The sequence below is a fragment of the Lacerta agilis genome, chromosome 3 (genome assembly GCF_009819535.1).
Source record: "Lacerta agilis isolate rLacAgi1 chromosome 3, rLacAgi1.pri, whole genome shotgun sequence".
Lineage (NCBI taxonomy): Eukaryota > Metazoa > Chordata > Lepidosauria > Squamata > Lacertidae > Lacerta > Lacerta agilis.
The window spans coordinates 114,225,899-114,242,575 of record NC_046314.1 but is presented as its reverse complement, the minus strand read 5'-3'; the positions used below and the strand labels follow the sequence as shown (position 1 = coordinate 114,242,575).

Genomic DNA, 16,677 nt, shown 5'->3' with positions numbered 1-16,677 from the left:
TTGATATCACTCAGGTGCCTTCCACTGCACTCTTTTTGGCACCTGCTAGAAACGTTCTTGTTTGGACAAGCTTGCTCAGATATTTAGAAAGCTGAGGTGATTTTAATCTTTTTTTTAAAGCATTTTAAATTGTTTATGCTTTCATTATACAGCTGTGAATTATTACTTTTTTGTAAACTGTGTTGAGGTGCTTTTTTGTTTTTGTTTTACAGCCCGAAAGGTGTATTCATTTCAATGAAACAATAAATAAAAATAAGCGACAAGATTTGCTCCTAAGACTTGACCCGTTTTTGGGCGGGAAAGACCGCCTTGTACACTGCGCATGCGTCACACTTGGGGTGTGTAGTGGGAGAGAGTTGTGACGGAGAGGAGAGAGGTTCGGCAGTTTCCGTCGCCTTCCGAATCTCCTCCCTGCTGCCCCGCCCCCTCCGCCCTTCTCTCCCCCTTCCCACCGCTCTCTCGGCAATCTCCGTCCGCCTCCGTCCCTTCCAGCCCCGCCCCTCGTCCCTTTCCGCCCGCCCTTCGGCCGATTCCGCCCTCCCCCTTTCGGAAACGGCCGAAGACGCGCTGAAGGAACCGGCGGCGGGCGAGGTGAGGCGGGGAGGGCTTTTCGCTCGCGCCGTGGGACGAACCATCTGCGGCTGGCTCGGAGGTAGGCGAGACGGGGGGAAAGACGGAGGGAACGCGGGATTCCGCGGAGGGTGCGGGGAGGCGAAAACAGCAGCGCGTTTCTCCACCCGCACCGCCGCCCCCCCCCTGCTCCTTGTCCTAATGGTCTCTGCCTACGGATCCCGAGAGCGGCCGGCTTAACACTGCGGGAGGGTTAAACTAAGAAGGTGAAAGCCGGGGGGGGGGGTCGCGAGGCAGAGATGGAACGTACCACGAGTGATGAAGGAGAGGGGTGTGTGCGCACAAGGCAAGTATGTGATTTTTTGGGGGGGTGCCTTGAGGCTTTGGAGGGGGAATACCCCCTTTTTGGATAATGGTACTGCCTAAAGAAGGAGAACCCCCACCCCCCTTTAAGGTAGCTTTGGAGAGGGGGTTTCTCCATCTGGGGGTGCTGCTTGGGGGTATTCTGGGGACACCCTCCAAAAATAATCATGGGGGGAGGTGACCCCATAGAGTCTAGGGACTCCCAACTTTGGAGGGCAAAGAAGTATCCCCCTATTCCTGGGGTCTTGGGTCTTTCACCTGTGTATTTGTGTGTGGTTTTTGAAAGCACGGGCTCTTTATTATTAATATTGTCATTAATAATAATGTATTGAATTTACACATCTGAGGCTTGGTGTGTGTTGTTTGTGCCATTGATCTGGTCACCAGTGTGTTTGGTTTTGTGGAAGAACTTGCTCGCTGGAATCCTGCGCCTTTTAGCACATGAGTGCTCCTGGCTGTGACTTGCTGATCAGAATAATAACAATAATAATAATATTAAAAGAAATAATGTCATTAGGTAGGGGGAGAAAGAAGATAAAACAATGCAAAACCAGATCGAACCATCTCATTGTTGTGGTTGTTGTTTTGAATACCAAATCCTGTCTTCTCTTGCCCTGGCTGGCATTTCACCTAATCTCATATTAAAAATTGGTATTAAATTATTATTAGCATTATTTTAAAATGCCAAACAGCAGACTGGGAGAACACTGCCACTGTATGTTATGTCAGTTACAGCAATAAAAGCAGTGGTTACATTTTTTTGTTTCAGGGTTTGCTTCTTGCATTTCCACCCACCCACTCTCCAAATGGATTGTTTGACACAGTGTATATCCTATCATATATACACTGTTTCAGTAACAGTATCAGTATCCATTAAAAAAACCCTGAACGATAGAAAAATCAGTGGATTTTTTAAAAGGCCACATGGATAAAAGCCTTCAGATGGCAGGGGAAAAACTGCCAAAAGGCAGGTGTGGCGTCCATGTTTTAGTTACCACAATATTATTATTATTATTATTATTATTATTATTATTATCATCATCATCATCATCATCATCATTATGTTTTGTTATTAATTAGTTGGTTGTTATCAAGATATCCAGGAGGCTTTCAGTAGGCTCTGTCTCTTATTCCCACCAGGTGAACTTCTGATAATGGTGGGACATGAAGTTATAATGAGCAATAGATAAATTAAAAACAACAGCAGCCCATATGAACTTCTTCGCCCACATTCATTTATTTTGTTTACGATGCTTTATGTGTGAATTATTAATTTTTTGTATTTTGTTCTTGATTGGCATCTGTTTCATTTCAATATTTTGTAATGCGGTGTTTCAAAGAGAGGCTGAAAATTGCTTAGGGTTTTCTTCTTCTTCAGAAATGCAAAGTAGTATAGAAAGGATTAAAACGAAAGAATGGGGCAGATTTAGCATCTTGCCTAAAGTAGGAGTGGTTAGACCATGTCTTTCCAGATGTTGCTGGGCTACAACTCCCATCAGTCTCAGTTTACGAACCTATTGTTGTTGGCATCTATCTGCCTGCCTTAGCAACTCTGAAGTGACCTCCGTGGGGCACAAGCCTGGGCTGCCCAGACAAGACCCCCTTGGCCTTGCTGTTGTGGTCCAGAGAGGAAAGCAGAACTAGATGCTTGGCACCAGCTCGGCTGCAGGAGTTTCCAGAAAGAGGCATACAAGGCACCATCCAACCCTCTTAGGGACTCCACTCTGGATTTACTCCATAGCCTTTTCTTCTCCTGAAGATGTCCCGCAAGGCAGCAGAGGTTTATGATCTCAGTTTTCTTACTCCTTGATGGGCTCCCTTCCCAGGTGGATGAGGCCCACCTGCCCCTTGCTTCCAGCATGTTCAGAAACCGCCTTCTTGACTGTTGGACGTCCTCTTGGTCCTGCCCGCTCAGTCTGCCAGAGCCTGCTGGATCAACACAGTGGTCCGCCTGGTACAGCATCCTCCTGTGAGCTCAGGATAGTTTGCTCTCCACCTCTGAACCCCTGCTTGTTTCCAAATAAGAAACACTACTGCCCAGGGGCGTAGCGAGGGAGAGGGCCGTGGGGGGTGTCGCCCCGGGCAGCGCCCTGGGGTGGGGGTGACACTTGGGGTGGGGGGCACCACCCCCCGTGATCGGAGGCACTGAAAGCATTGCTTGGCACACGGTGGCTGCCTTGCTTGCTGGCTTAGCCAGCCGCCAGCGCCTGCTTTCCTTTTATTATTATTATTAAAGGGATTTTCTCCCCGCTGCCGGGGCAGAGCTTCCGGGGCGGCCAGTGAGGAGGAGGGGTGTTATGCTTGTCACAAGGGTGACACCCCATCCTCGCTGGCCCACCCCCACCCCTCGCGCCTCCTCCTCGCTGGCTGCCCCGGCAGCGTGGAGAAAAGCCCTTTAAAAAAAGAAAAGCCAAGGCAAGCAGGTTGCTTGCCTTGCCTTTGCTTTTTTTTAAAAGGGCTTTTCCCCCACTGCCAGGGCAGAACTGCAGTGACATCACGATGCCCCGCCTGCAGGGGTGCCTCCGGTCGCTGCCCCGGGTACCAAGGAGGCTTCCTCCGCCCCTGCTACTGCCACTGATTTCCTGCATTTTTACCTTGCGTTTCTTCCAGTGTGGCATACCTGTTTCTCCCCCTCTCCATTTCATCCTCACAACAACCCTGTGAGGTATGCTAGGGCTGAGAGATGGTGACTGGCCCAAGGTCACCCGAGTGAGGTTAATGGTGGAGTGAGGATTTGAACCCCTGGACTCTCAACGCACCGACCACTTTGCCACATTGCCATCTTGCCTGGCAAAGTTTTGGGGCAATTGTGATGAAAATTAGCTACCTTGTAGTTGGAAAGATATATACTCATGTAATCTGGTTTTGACTTGTCGCCCAGTTAAATAAATCTTAGAGGCTGCAACCCCATCATGTCTCCTTGGAAGTCCCATTGAATTAAAAGGGTAAAGGTGTTTAGGATTGCAGCCTTAGTCAATGAATCATTTAAGCTACAGCTGATTAGACCAGGGGTCAGCAAGCTTTTTCAGCAGGGGGCCAGTCCACCATTCCTCAGACCATGTGGGGGGCTGGACTATATTTTTGGGGGGGAAATGAACAAATTCCTATGCCCCACAAATAACCCAGAGATGCATTTTAAATAAAAGCACACATTCTACTCATGTAAAAACATCAGGCAGGCCCCACAAATAATCAAGAGATGCATTTTAAATAAAAGCACACATTCTACTCATGTAAAAACATGCTGATTCCTGGACCGTCCGCAGGCTGGATTTAGAAGGCGATTGGGCTGGATCTGGCCCACAGGCCTTCGGTTGCCTACCCCTGGATTAGACCAAATTGCCAAACTTTGAAGAGCAATTTTAGTCAACGAATCACTTAAGCCAGGGGTCGGCAAAGGTTTACCTCGCCTGGGCCGGTTCACTCCAGCAGAGATCCCTCTGTGGGCTGGATTGTGCACATGCATGAGCGTGCTCGCCCGCGATTTCTGGTGTCCGTGTCTGCGCAGGTGCGATTTCCAGTGTCTGCGTATGCGCAGACATGATTTTTGGCACCGTGGAAACGAGTCTCCACACCGCGCTGGGCCGGTTTAGCATAACACATGGGGACTTGCCGAGCAGGCGGCTCGGTTCGGGGACGGTTTGGGGGCTGGTTAAATGACCCCCATGGGCCGCTTGTGGCCCATGGGCCTTAAGTTGCCTACCCCTGACTTAAGCTATAGCGGATTGGATTTAAATTGTCAAACTTCCGTGTGAATCAAAGCAAATCCTTTCTGCAGGAAAAAAAACCTTTGTTTTCTAGATGATGTGACGGGAGGTGCCATTTTTTAAAGAGGCCTTCTGTCAACGTAGAGAGAAAAGGAAATGCTGCCCTGTGAGTTCTTGCATTAATCAGAAATTTCTTTTCTTTTATTGCCTGATCTTTATCTGGAGCGCTTTGGTCCAAAGGAATTGCAAGATGCAATCCTAGCACACTTAGGGAGGAGTAAAGCCTTTTTTATCTTGGAACTGGGCAGAAGTGCTTCCCGTTGTACACAAGCTAGGTGGCTAACTTGGCTTCTGATCAGACGAATGTTTCCTCCCCTGTGCGTTGTGCCATTAAGTTCCTCGGGGGGGCCGGCGGCTTCTCTTGTACTCTTGCCAGGGCTTATCAAATAATTTATTATCGCCGTCTGTTTTTGCTGCTGGATGAAATCAATATTAAATGGATGGGTTCAACAGCTTCGATGGAAAGGCGAAGGATCCAGACGGGGGAAATGCTGTGTTCAGTAGGGAGTCCTGTGTGGCAGTAATGACTAACTTCTCTTGGTATTTACTGAAACGCTAAGGGGAGTTTGTGGAGGGGGGGAGGGGATTCTTGATTTCCCTTTCTCCAGCAGTCCCCTCCGTCCTCAACTGAATAGTGACGAAAATTCCCCTCCAGTCCGTTCATGCAGAGTTCTGCTATTGTCTGAGCCACTTCTTCTCTTCCTTCCAGCAATGACAGTTTTATCTTCGTTCAGAGCCCGGCTTCGCACACGGCCAAAGGGTCTTGGCAGCGAAACAGTGGTACAAACAGCCTGTGAACTGACTGACATTTCGTTGCAAAAGGGATGTCAAAACAACCTTTCTTTCTTTCTTTTAATACGCTTCGTTGTTGTTGTTGTTGCTGTTTGGAGTGGGGTGGTGGTGGGAAGAGATATCTGAGGCTTGTGACATTCAGATGTGGGCAGCTGTTATAGCTGGAAAGGCCAGATGATCAAAGGTGCAAAATGACGGTGGGACCCATGTGGTCCTGGGGCTTTTCACTGATGGCTCTGTGTGTGTGTGTGTGTGTGTGTGTGTTTAACTACCTTAAAGTCTTTAGAGTAACAACAGTTACTGTCAATTCCAGGCTCAGGTGCATTTACAATTGGAGATTTCTGGATTTTCATTCTGAAAAGCATTTCTAGAGGTTTGCTTTTTGCAGTTTCTGGAGAAGCTCCTTTCTTTGTATTTTTGTGTGTGTGGTCAGGCTCTTATTTACAGGACATGAGTGCGGCTTTACAGCTTATAATGGTTCTTTGTTGTTTGCCCTGCTGTACTGCTTCCTTAGCTGCTTCCAATCTGCAGTTGTAGCCCTGCTGGCTTCTAACCTGGGAGCGTCGGGCAAATTGTCGTTTGTTAGCTGCAAGAAAGGGTACATCAGTGTGTATGTGGGACTTTGTGGTAGTAACGTAAGTGATAAAGGCAGCCTTCCCATCACCCAGGGACATAAAATAAAAATTTCAGCAGGGGGTGAACGAAATAAAATGAAAGGAAGGGGCTAGCGGCAGTCTGGAGCAAAATGCCTTTCTAATCTCAATTATGGGTGCTGGCCGGATCCTGAAGGTTGACTTGCACATGGCAGCCCTCACATGGTGCTGCTATCCAGCTCAGTTAGGCTGTGGTCACATGGAGATGCCATAATAACCTTAGGGGCAGCTGGTTGGCACATGACGGGCAAGGCCTTTTTGGTGGTAGCACCTCATTTGTGGCCCTTTGCTTCTCATTCACGTGTAAGATATTCATTTTGTTGTATTGTCCAGTAGCACCTTAGAGACCAACTAAGTTTGTTCTGGGTATAAGCTTTCGTGTGCATGCACACTTATTCAGATGCTAATTTTTTTGGGGTCGGGATATTTATTTCGATTGCGTCAGACCAACACAGCTACCTACCTGAATCATTTTGTTGTATGTTATTTACAAACACGTTAGGATATGCAGAGGACAACTGTAGACTTTAAATTTGGTTTTGATAGCTAGGGACATGTTTGTTGGTTTTTAAATGCAAATACAGTCTGGACTGGAGGCTATTTGTTCTTTTTAGGATATTGTATCTGGATATCCTGCTCCTGAGTGAGTCCTGCAGTAGTGATATTGGCATCTTTTCAGCACCAGGTTAAGACTCCCCCCCCCCTCACCTGGGCATTTGGTTGAATTTGATCCAGTTGAGTCAAGGATTTATATCAGCTTCTGCTAAGGATTTATATCAGCTTCTGCTAATTAAGACATACACACACACACACCCTCCCTCCCCTCCCTCCCTCCCTGGTATTTTGCTACTGCGATGTCTGATGGCTCCAAAATATACCCACCACCATGAAGAAAATCAGTATGGTTGTGTGCCCTTGTGGAACTCAGTCCTGCAGGAGGCAACGATAACCGCTAACCTAAAAAAAAAAAAGGTAAAGGACCCCTGACAGTTAAGTCCAGTCGTGAACGACTCTGGGGCTGCGGCGCTCATCTTGCTTTACAGGCCGAGGGAGCCGACGTTTGTCCGCAGACAGTTTTTCCGGGTCATGTGGCCAGCATGACTAAGCTGCTTCTGGCAAAACCAGAGTAGCGCACAGAAATGCCGTTTACCTTCCCGCTGGAGCAGTACCTATTTATCTACTTGCACTTTGAGGTGCTTTTCAAACTGCTAGGTGGGCAGGAGCTGGGACTGAGCAACGGGAGCTCACCCTGTGGCAGGGATTTGAACCGCCGACCTTCCGATCGGCAAACCCTAGGCTCATAGGTTTAGACCACAGCGCCACCTGCATCCTAGATGACTTTAAAAGAGGATTAGGCAAATTCATGGAGGAAAAAGGCTATGGATGGCTGCTCAGATCCTGCTTGCGAGTTTCCCACAAGCATCTGGTTGGCCACCGTAAGAGGAGGATGCTTGGCCAAATGCGCCATTGGCCTGAACCAACAGGGTTCTCCTTCGTTCCTTAGGAAGATGCCGCCCGACACTTGATCTCTGTGGCGGTACCTGGTGTGCCAGAGGAAGTGGCGTGTGGGGAGATCACCTGGCAGAGAGTATTCTAACTACGGCTTCAGATTGCTTTTATCTAATGACTGCAGCCTAATTTCGATGCTTCAGCACTGCTTCTTGGTGACGTTTGCCTTTGGGCCTGTTCTCCAGACAACCTGAGTCATTTGCCTGACAGTCTGGCTGCTAGAGGCTTTGTTAGGGCTGGTAGTACAGACCACGGGGCTAAGGTGGGGTGTTTGCCAGGATGTGAGGGCTCCGTCTCTTTTGGCAAGTCGTTCTGCAGGTAATGTGGGAATTGGAAGCCTTGACTGCTGTCCAGCCAGGAAAACTGATGCTATTGTAAAGCGGAGGAGGGTTTTGTTTTTATTTTTTTGAACTGCAAAGTGATACCCTATCTTTGAAATATCACTGCTAATTGAAGTCTCCTTCTGTTGAGAGTGGTTTGGCTAACCCTCTGCAAATGGATTTAAGTTCGGGGGGGGGGGGACACCAATTCGTTCAAGGCCAATATTTGAAATGACTCCAAACTGCTATAATTCTATATAGATTGGAAAAGGCATCTCACCCCAAATACCATATTTTTCGCTAAATAAGACACACTTTTTTCCTCCTAAAAAGTAAGGGGAAATATCTGTGCGTCTTGTGGAGCGAGTTGTGGTCCCTGGAGCTGAATTGCCATGGGGCCAAAAGAGGATCATGCTTTTTATTTTACAAAGAGAAAGGGGGGTGTTGAAAGGACCCCACTCAGCAGCTGATCAGCAAGAGATTGGGAGAGAGATAAGAGTCCCGGCTCTTTGCTTTCCCCCCTTTGCAAAAGGAGCTTTGCTTTTCCCCCTTTGCAAAAAAAGCTGCAAAACTTTTAGCTGATCCTCAAAAAAACCAGGGCTTTTCCCTTTGCACAAAAGCTGCAAACCTTTTAGCTGATCCTCAAAGAAACAGGGCTTTTAGAAGAGGAAAACCAGAAAAATATTTTTTTTCTTGTTTCCTCCTCTAAAAACGAGGTGCACCCTATGGTCCAGTGCGCCCTATGGAGCGAAAAATACGGTACTTTTAGTCGCTTTCGCTTTTACAACCTTTTGGTTTGCTAGGGCATGAGGTTTGTGTTTGTGTGCGCACGTGTGCTAATCTGATAGCCATCAAAGATGCAACCATCATTTTTTGTTCTTCCCTTGCTCGCTCCTGATAAACCAGCCGACCGATTTTCGTAGGTGTATTGATGCAATCAGTTTGTGGAAAGCATGAGCGTGGGAAGGGAAGATTGCCTCGAGTCTTCAAAGCAGCCTTCGCCAACTTGGGGCCTTCGACGTGGTTTGGAATACAACTCCCATCAGCACCAGGTTTAAAGGCAGCACTTATCTTTTAAAAGTGACTAAGCCTGGGAAATTATAGGCAGAAAATTTCTTTTTTTTTCTTTTTTTGAAATAATGTTTATTTGATTTTACAAGTGTAGCGTTATAACAATCCAAAATGCATATCCATATTTAGAGATTTCTCTGAATCTCTAGATTTCCCGCCTTCCCCTCCATGGGTCCTACTATAAACCTTTTCAACTGCATATTATTTCATCATCCAAATTTTGTATCTCTCCATTTTGTCCATAGTATCTTCTACATTACAAGTGTTATTGCAATCCTGCTAATGTGTACATCTGTTTACAGTGGTCTCTCAAGTGAATTATAATTTCCCCTCATTCTTTATTGAAGTTTTGGTCTTCTTGGTCCCTGAGCTTTCTGGTCAGTTTTGCCATTTCAGCATAATCCAACATCTTAGTTTGCCATTCTTCTCTGGTAGGGACTTTTGTCCATCTCCAGGCTAGTAGCATCCGTGTGGCTGTCGTTGCATATATATGAAAAGACTTTTCTGCTCCTTTGGGATCTTGGTACCTACAATTCCTAATAAAAAAACTTTGGGTTTTTTAATTTTTTTAAAAAGTCATTTTAAACATTTTTTTCAATTCATTATATATCATTTCCTGGAATGCTTTTATTACCTTACATATCCACCACATATGGGAAAAGGTGATAGGCAGAACATTTCTAACCATTCTTTTCATTCTGTTTCTGGCCCTGATTGGAAGATGCTGACCGGTCATGAAGTAATAATAATAATAATAATAAATTTTTATTTATACCCCGCCCTTCCCAGCCAAAAACCGGGCTCAGGGCGGCTAACACTAATTAAAATCACAGCAAAAGCATAAACACAGCAAAAACATAAACATAAATCAATTTAAAATAACAGATTAAAATACAAATTTAAAAATTCAATATTAAAACTGCAGTGTCAATTTTCAAGTAACCCACCAATAAAAGAATGAAGTATCACACAGAAACCAACCCAAAGGCCAGGTGGAACAGCTCCGTCTTGCAGGCCCTGCGGAAAGATGCCAAATCCCGCAGGGCCCTGGTCTCTTGTGATAGACTGTTCCACCAATTCGGGGCCAATACTGAGAAGGCCCTGGCCCTAGTTGAGGCCAACCTAGCATCTTTGTTTCTTGGGACCTCCAAAAGATTATTATTTGAGGACCTTAAGGTCCTACACGGGACATACCAAGAGATTCTTGCCGTATGTTCAGTATTAATCTGCCACATTAGTTGGTGGCCATCTAAGAAGGAGGACAGTGAATGAAATCGAACCTTTAGCCTTCAGTCCTGCAGGCACTTAGCTAGTGGGACTGAGTTTGGATGGACTTTCGCATCGGATTGGGCTGTTAATGGGGTTTCTGTTTAACAAACTCTTGTGTTTATCTTTCTAATATGACGAAAGCAAAACCGTTACAGGAATGATCTGCTCCTACTTCCCCCTGCATGCTAAACCCACAAGGAATACTCATTGCTTGCCAGTGGGCCTTTCTCCGAACAGCAGAACTTCATAGGGAGCAGCTGCTTTTCGTTAAGAGGTTTACATTTCACTGGAGACGTTGTTGGAATGTTTTGCCGTGCCCCATTTTTATAAAAAAAAACAAAACAAAAAACAAAAAACCCAATAGCTTGGAATTTGTAATTTGTTTACCAATAGCATCTTTAATTCTAGTTCTTGTTTTTTTTTTTTAAAAAAAAACAAATATTGAGACCGCAGACCAGTGGTTCCCATACTTTTTCTAGCCACTGCCCCCTTCGCTCCATTAACTCACCCCCGTGCCCCCTACTCTACCAAAAGGATTGTTCAGAATAGCAGTTTGCATGACCTGCTAAGGAAGGGGATAACACAGTAAAATTCGAAACAGTAACAATCAGCTGCACATTTAGTCAAAACCCAATTAAAACTACAGGTAGGTAGCCGTGTTGGTCTGCCGTAGTCAAAACAAAATAAAAAATAAAAAATTCCTTCCAGTAGCACCATAGAGACCAACTAAGTTTGTTCTTGGTATGAGCTTTCGTGTGCATGCACACTTCTTCAGATACACTGAAGATAAGAAGTGATAGATTATTTTGGAGTAAAAACTAGATTTTAAGAAGTATGTTTAGTTTTGATTTTTGAATGATTTAATTTTAGAGATGAGAAGTTATTAAAGTAAAATTAGAATTGGAACCAAAAGAGAGAAAACGGGGGAGGTCACCGAGTAATGATTCGAACAAGAAAAGTTTTTTTTTTGTGCAAACAAGAAAAAGAATTATTGGTGTGCTTTGTTTTATTATGGTTTAATTGTGGGGTTTGTGTTTGGGTTTGTGTTGATGTATGTGTTTGTTGTTCTTTGTTTTGTAAAAACCAATAAATTCTTTATATAAAAAAAATGTTGAGCTTTTTTTAAAGGGGAGCCACAGTTGTTCAGCTTCTTTGAGGGGAGCCAGTGATCTACCAGTGATCTACCACAGACAGCCTGTGTTCTACCGGTAGATCACGATCTACCTGTTGGACATGCCTGTCTTAGAGCTAGCCTTTCCAAAACATGATGGCAAACAACATCCATAAGTAATTTGAGTTGCCAGTTGCCCCAGGATGTCTCCCCATCTCCATCATCTCCATCTCCTCCATCTCCATCCATGCTCTTTGACTCTGTAGCCTGTGCTGGCCCATCATCGGAGCGTTGCCAGTTGTTATTGCAGGGACCATTATGGGTGAGTGCCTCTGGTTTCTGAAGCTTCAAGCAGTGCCTACATCTTGAGCCACCCAGGAGAACATCGGAAGAGCTTGGTTGCTACAGCAGGCCAATGACCCATTTCATCCAGTATCCTGTTCTCACAGCGGCCAACCAGATGCATGTGGGAAGATGCCTGTTTGCTCAGAGATTGTTTAACAAGCCCTGTGCTGCAAATGTTTTCAGCCAGTTTTCCTGGCACGAGGATTTTTCTGAAGTGCACGGGCCAACTGGCTCACAGAGACTTGCTAAAGCCCTCCTCTCCCAGTTGGAAAATGCCCCAGGAAAAAAAAACTGCATCCCAGAGGAGGTCGAGGGTGGATCTGGAGAGGGAGCTATGTGCCAGGAACAAAAAAAAGAGGCCAAAGGCGAAAGGGAAAAGTTGGAAGATGGGAGTAATTCCAGCCTCCGGAGTCATCGCTCGCAAATAAAAACGGTGAGAATTTGGAGAAAGAGAGGCTCCGGTGAAAGTTGGTTTTCCAAGTCTGGGCAGCGGTCTGTCACTAGCAGACCCCGCACTGAATTCCCAGCAAAGGCATTGGATTAGCAGCAGGAACAAGAGAAACACAAATGCAGTTTTCATTATACTAACACTTCATGCTGTGAAACTTACAATGAGGCCTTTTTAATCTGCCTCCAGCAAGCCTCTCCCCACCCCCTTCAACATACCCGGTTGGACGCCCACAAGTTTTCGGCGGAGAGAGCTCTGGTTTTAAAGTGTTGAGCTTTTTGGTCGAGGCATCGGGGGTTCCTATAATCCCGAGGAATAATGGTCATTTCTCACGTGCTTTCTCTCTTACTATTGTGAGCGTCTGTGCAGAGTTGAGAGTACATCTTTTGCCATGTCTGGAAGCTGTGCAGCTCCTGTCCTTTGTCCAACAAGGCATAAATGTGGCAAAATAAATGCTTTTTAGAGGGAAGAACCCTGGGGAGGAGGACTTTAAAATTTTTTGTTCGTAATCCAAAAAAGGGGGGGTTGTAATCCCCCCCAAAAATAGTTGCAAAGTGGGACATGCACTTCTGGGTTTGACGTGTTCGTAATCCAAAACGTATGTAAACCAAGGTACCGCTGTATTTCTCAACAGTTGTACTTTCAGAAAAGTGTTCTGTGGGCAGTTCTGGGAAAGAGGATATCAGTACTCTTTCTCTCTCTCTTTCTGCTCTTGGGCTGTTTTGGTCCCAGTGCCTTCTGATACTTGCAAGTAAATTCTGGCTCCTTTCCTACAATTCTCCCCCTGCCCCTCGGAGTTCCTGTTTACCTTCCCTTCTGCATTTGGGTTTTCCTACTTTTCACTGGCTAGGTCTTTAAAAAATATATCATAATCATGAAGAGTTCATACATTGCTCAATTCATCTTATATCTGCTTCCTCAGTGCCATTTCCTAGCAGTAATTAGCTACAGCTGCCGATCCCAGTGAATATCCGCAAAGAAGTAAATTTAGCTTTTTTTCATTGGCATCTTCGTTCCTCGTGGTTTGGGCGTCTTTTGCTGGAGGCTGCCCCTCTCTGCCTTAACATGTCAACAGGAAGCTGCCCTGATGGTCTAAATGTGCGTGTGTCTGAATGATTTGCTTTCTCTCTCTCTCGTTTTTTTAGGGCAAGATTCACATTTCTCTCTTTTCCCTTAGGTTTGGCCTTGTATTTTCTGGGTTTTGCAGAGGGGCATGAGCAAGGCTCAATGGCAAAGCATCTGCCTTGCATGCAGGAAGCCCTGGGTTCAATCCCTGGCACCTCCAGGTATAGCTGGGAATGTCCCCTGCCTGAAACCCTGGAGAGCAGCTGCCAATCAGTGTAGAAAATACTGAGCTAGGTGGATCGGATGGTCTGACTTTGCATAAGGCAGTTTTGTGTGTTGTAAGGAGTTTCCCTCCTGCAAAACAGAGAAATTGTGCCTTGCCCAAGGCCAACTTAGTGAGTGCATAGCCTAGGGGAGATGTGAACTGAGGGCTTCTCTCCATTTGTAGTTCAGACTCTCCTAGTCTTCTCACCTGTGTTGTTATGGTTTGGAAGTCTACAAAGCGCTATATGTACTGAAAGTGAAACTGATGGCTTACGTTCCAGGAGGCAAGGCTCACAAGGAATAAAAGACTGGGTGTAGCCTCACCAGGTATTGCTGGGCTGAACAACATGGGCTGTATTTGCAGAGCAGCCAGGAACTTATTAATACAGTTGTACCTTGAAAGTCGAACGGAATCCGTTCCGGAAGTCCGTTCAACTTCCAAAACATTTGGAAATCATAGAATCCTAGAGTTGGAAGAGACCACAAGGGCCATCCAGTCCAACCCCCTGCCAAGCAGGAAACACCATCAAAGCATTCCTGACATATGGCTGTCAAGCCTCCGCTTAAAGACCTCCAAAGAAGGAGACTCCACCACACTCCTTGGCAGCAAATTCCACTGCCGAACAGCTCTCACTGTCAGGAAGTTCTTCCTAATGTTTAGGTGGAATCTTCTTTCTTGCAGTTTGAATCCATTGCCCCGTGTCCGCTTCTGTGGAGCAGCAGAAAACAACCTTTCTCCCTCCTCTATATGACATCCTTTGATATAGTTGAAAATGGATATCATATCACCCCTTAACCTTCTCTTCTCCAGGCTAAACATACCCAGCTCCCTAAGCCGTTCCTCATAAAGCATCGTTTCCAGGCCTTTGACCATCTTGGTTACCCTCCTCTGGACACGTTCCAGCTTGTCAGTATCCTCCTTGAACTGTGGTGCCCAGAACTGGACACAGTATTCCAGGTGAGGTCTGACCAGAGCAGAATATAGTGGTACTATTACTTCCCTTGATCTAGACGCTATACTCCTATTGATGCAGCCCAGAATTGCATTGGCTTTTTCAGCTGCTGCATCACACTGTTGACTCATGTGAAGTTTATGGTCTACCAAGACTCCTAGATCCTTTTCACATGTACTGCTCTCAAGCCAGGGGTCACCCATCAAATCAAATTCCAAAACATTTTGGAAATCCGAATGGCTGCAGGAAGCTACTGCAGTGCAACCCACATCGGACATTCTGGTTCTAAAAGAACATTCAAAAACCGGAACACTCACTTCCGGGTTTCGATTGTTCGGGAGCCAAGACGTTTGAGATCCAAGGTACGACTGTACTGTCTCTTTCTCTTTTAAAATGAAATTCTCCAGATCCAGGTTCTGTGCCCCAAACCCAAACAGCTGCACAGCCGTGCATTTGCACCCCTGAGCTTGCAGCTGCAGGCGGTGCTTCCTGACAGCCCATGCCAAAGCTTTCCTTTTGTCCCCCCCCCCCCTTTTGAAGACCTTACACCTTCCCTCTCGTCTCCAGCAAAGCCTTTCCTCCCCGGCTGTAGTTTCCACATTGATTGCACTTGCAGCTTGGGCTGAAGCTTCCCTCTGATCCTTGCGCTATTAAAAGCGGGTGGGGTGGGTGGGGGGGGCTCTTTCATTTGCCCGCGGAACAGCTGCTGTTAGTAAGCGCACTTGTTGTGTCGCGGGAGCACCAGATCACCCCGGCGCGCAGCCCCTCAGAGCACCGCAGGATCTTTGGTTACCTTGCTGAAGAGTCTGCCGCTTGGAGGTGGGGGACGCCCAGCATGCTGATGAGAGGATATTGGGGGGGGGGGTTTGGCTGTGGGTGGGGGTGGCGATGGAAGATCACCCTGCCCCATGGCAGCTGTCGCGATCCTGGACCAGCCTCCTCTCTCCTTTGAGCTCTCTAGCGTGTAACAAACCTCCCGTTTATGAGATTTGCTGATAGGGATTTGGAAATGTATTCTACTACGTTTTGCAGGATTATGAGTGTTATCGTGGGCTGCTGCCAAAAAAGGAGCTCTCTCTCTCTCTCTCTCTCTCTCCTGCCCCCCCTTTGGGAAGGCAGCGATTTTTGCCCTGGGGCCTTTAATTCAAACATTACCCATGCAAAGCACATGCCTGCCTTTTTGTGCTTGAGAAGCTCAAACCTTATTAAAGAGCTGGATGTGTCTGGAGCATGGAGAGCCCTCCGAGAGCAAATGCTGGCATGTTGTGTGTTGGGCCCTAGCATGCCAAGAGAGGCAAAGGCGCACCATAATATACCAGGCAAATGTCCTCTGAACTGGCAGGCGTGATACATCTGGTGAATCGTGCTCCTACGGCAGTGGTTTTCAAGACTTTCTCGGCTTCAGGGGGCCTTCCTCACGTTGACTTGCATGTTGCTGAACCTCTGGCATGTTGTGGTGGGTGATTCTGGGGAGTGTTTCAAGGCCACACGCTTAGTCCGTGCGGCACCGGAAAGGAGGCCTGTTGAGCCTCATTGTTGCTCTGTGTGAACCGGGCAGACAGAACCCAGAGGCCCACCCACCCAGGGTGGATTTGATTTCAATCAAACTGATTTAAATCACAATTTAAATCACTAGTCAGTAAGGCTCAGGGTGGATTTAAATAAAATAAATCTGATTTAAATAAAAAAAAATCAGATTTAAATCGGATTTTTTTTTAAAAAAAATTAAATCCACCCTGAGCCTTACTGACTAGTGATTTAAATCGTGAATTAAATCGTGATTTAAATCAGTTTGATTTAAATAAAATCCACCCTGCACCCACCAGAGCCGGGTGCAGTGGGCTGGGTGTGTGTGTGTGAAGCAGAGCCGGATGCAAAATGGTAACTCGGGGCAGTGATAGAAATTAGCCAGGCGCATTTTGTGACTGGCACAGGTCCAATTGTGACCACGTGGAGATCTCAGGATGCCAGGTTGGCGACTGGGAGATGGCAAAATGTCCCCTGGAGAAGGACCTTGAAATATTTTCCTTGAAGCTTGACTTCGTTTTATTCTGCGTTGTTTGATTTGATGTTTCAATGTGTTGTAAACTGCTTTGAGATTCCCCCCCCCTTAAAATATAAAATGGTATAGACATGAAATTATTTTTATTAATAATAATACTCATTTAAAAAATGGC

General features: G+C 46.2%; 1 long non-coding RNA gene across 1 annotated transcript in view; it reads left to right on the top strand.

Annotated features, from left to right (window-relative positions):
• The first annotated feature begins 506 nt into the window (after nucleotides 1-506).
• LOC117044425 overlaps nucleotides 507-16,677 on the top strand; it is a 62,484-nt gene continuing 46,313 nt past the window's right edge. Inside the window, exon 1 of the long non-coding RNA XR_004426290.1 lies at nucleotides 507-652. This is a non-coding gene — a long non-coding RNA (uncharacterized LOC117044425). The remainder of the gene's footprint in view (nucleotides 653-16,677) is intronic.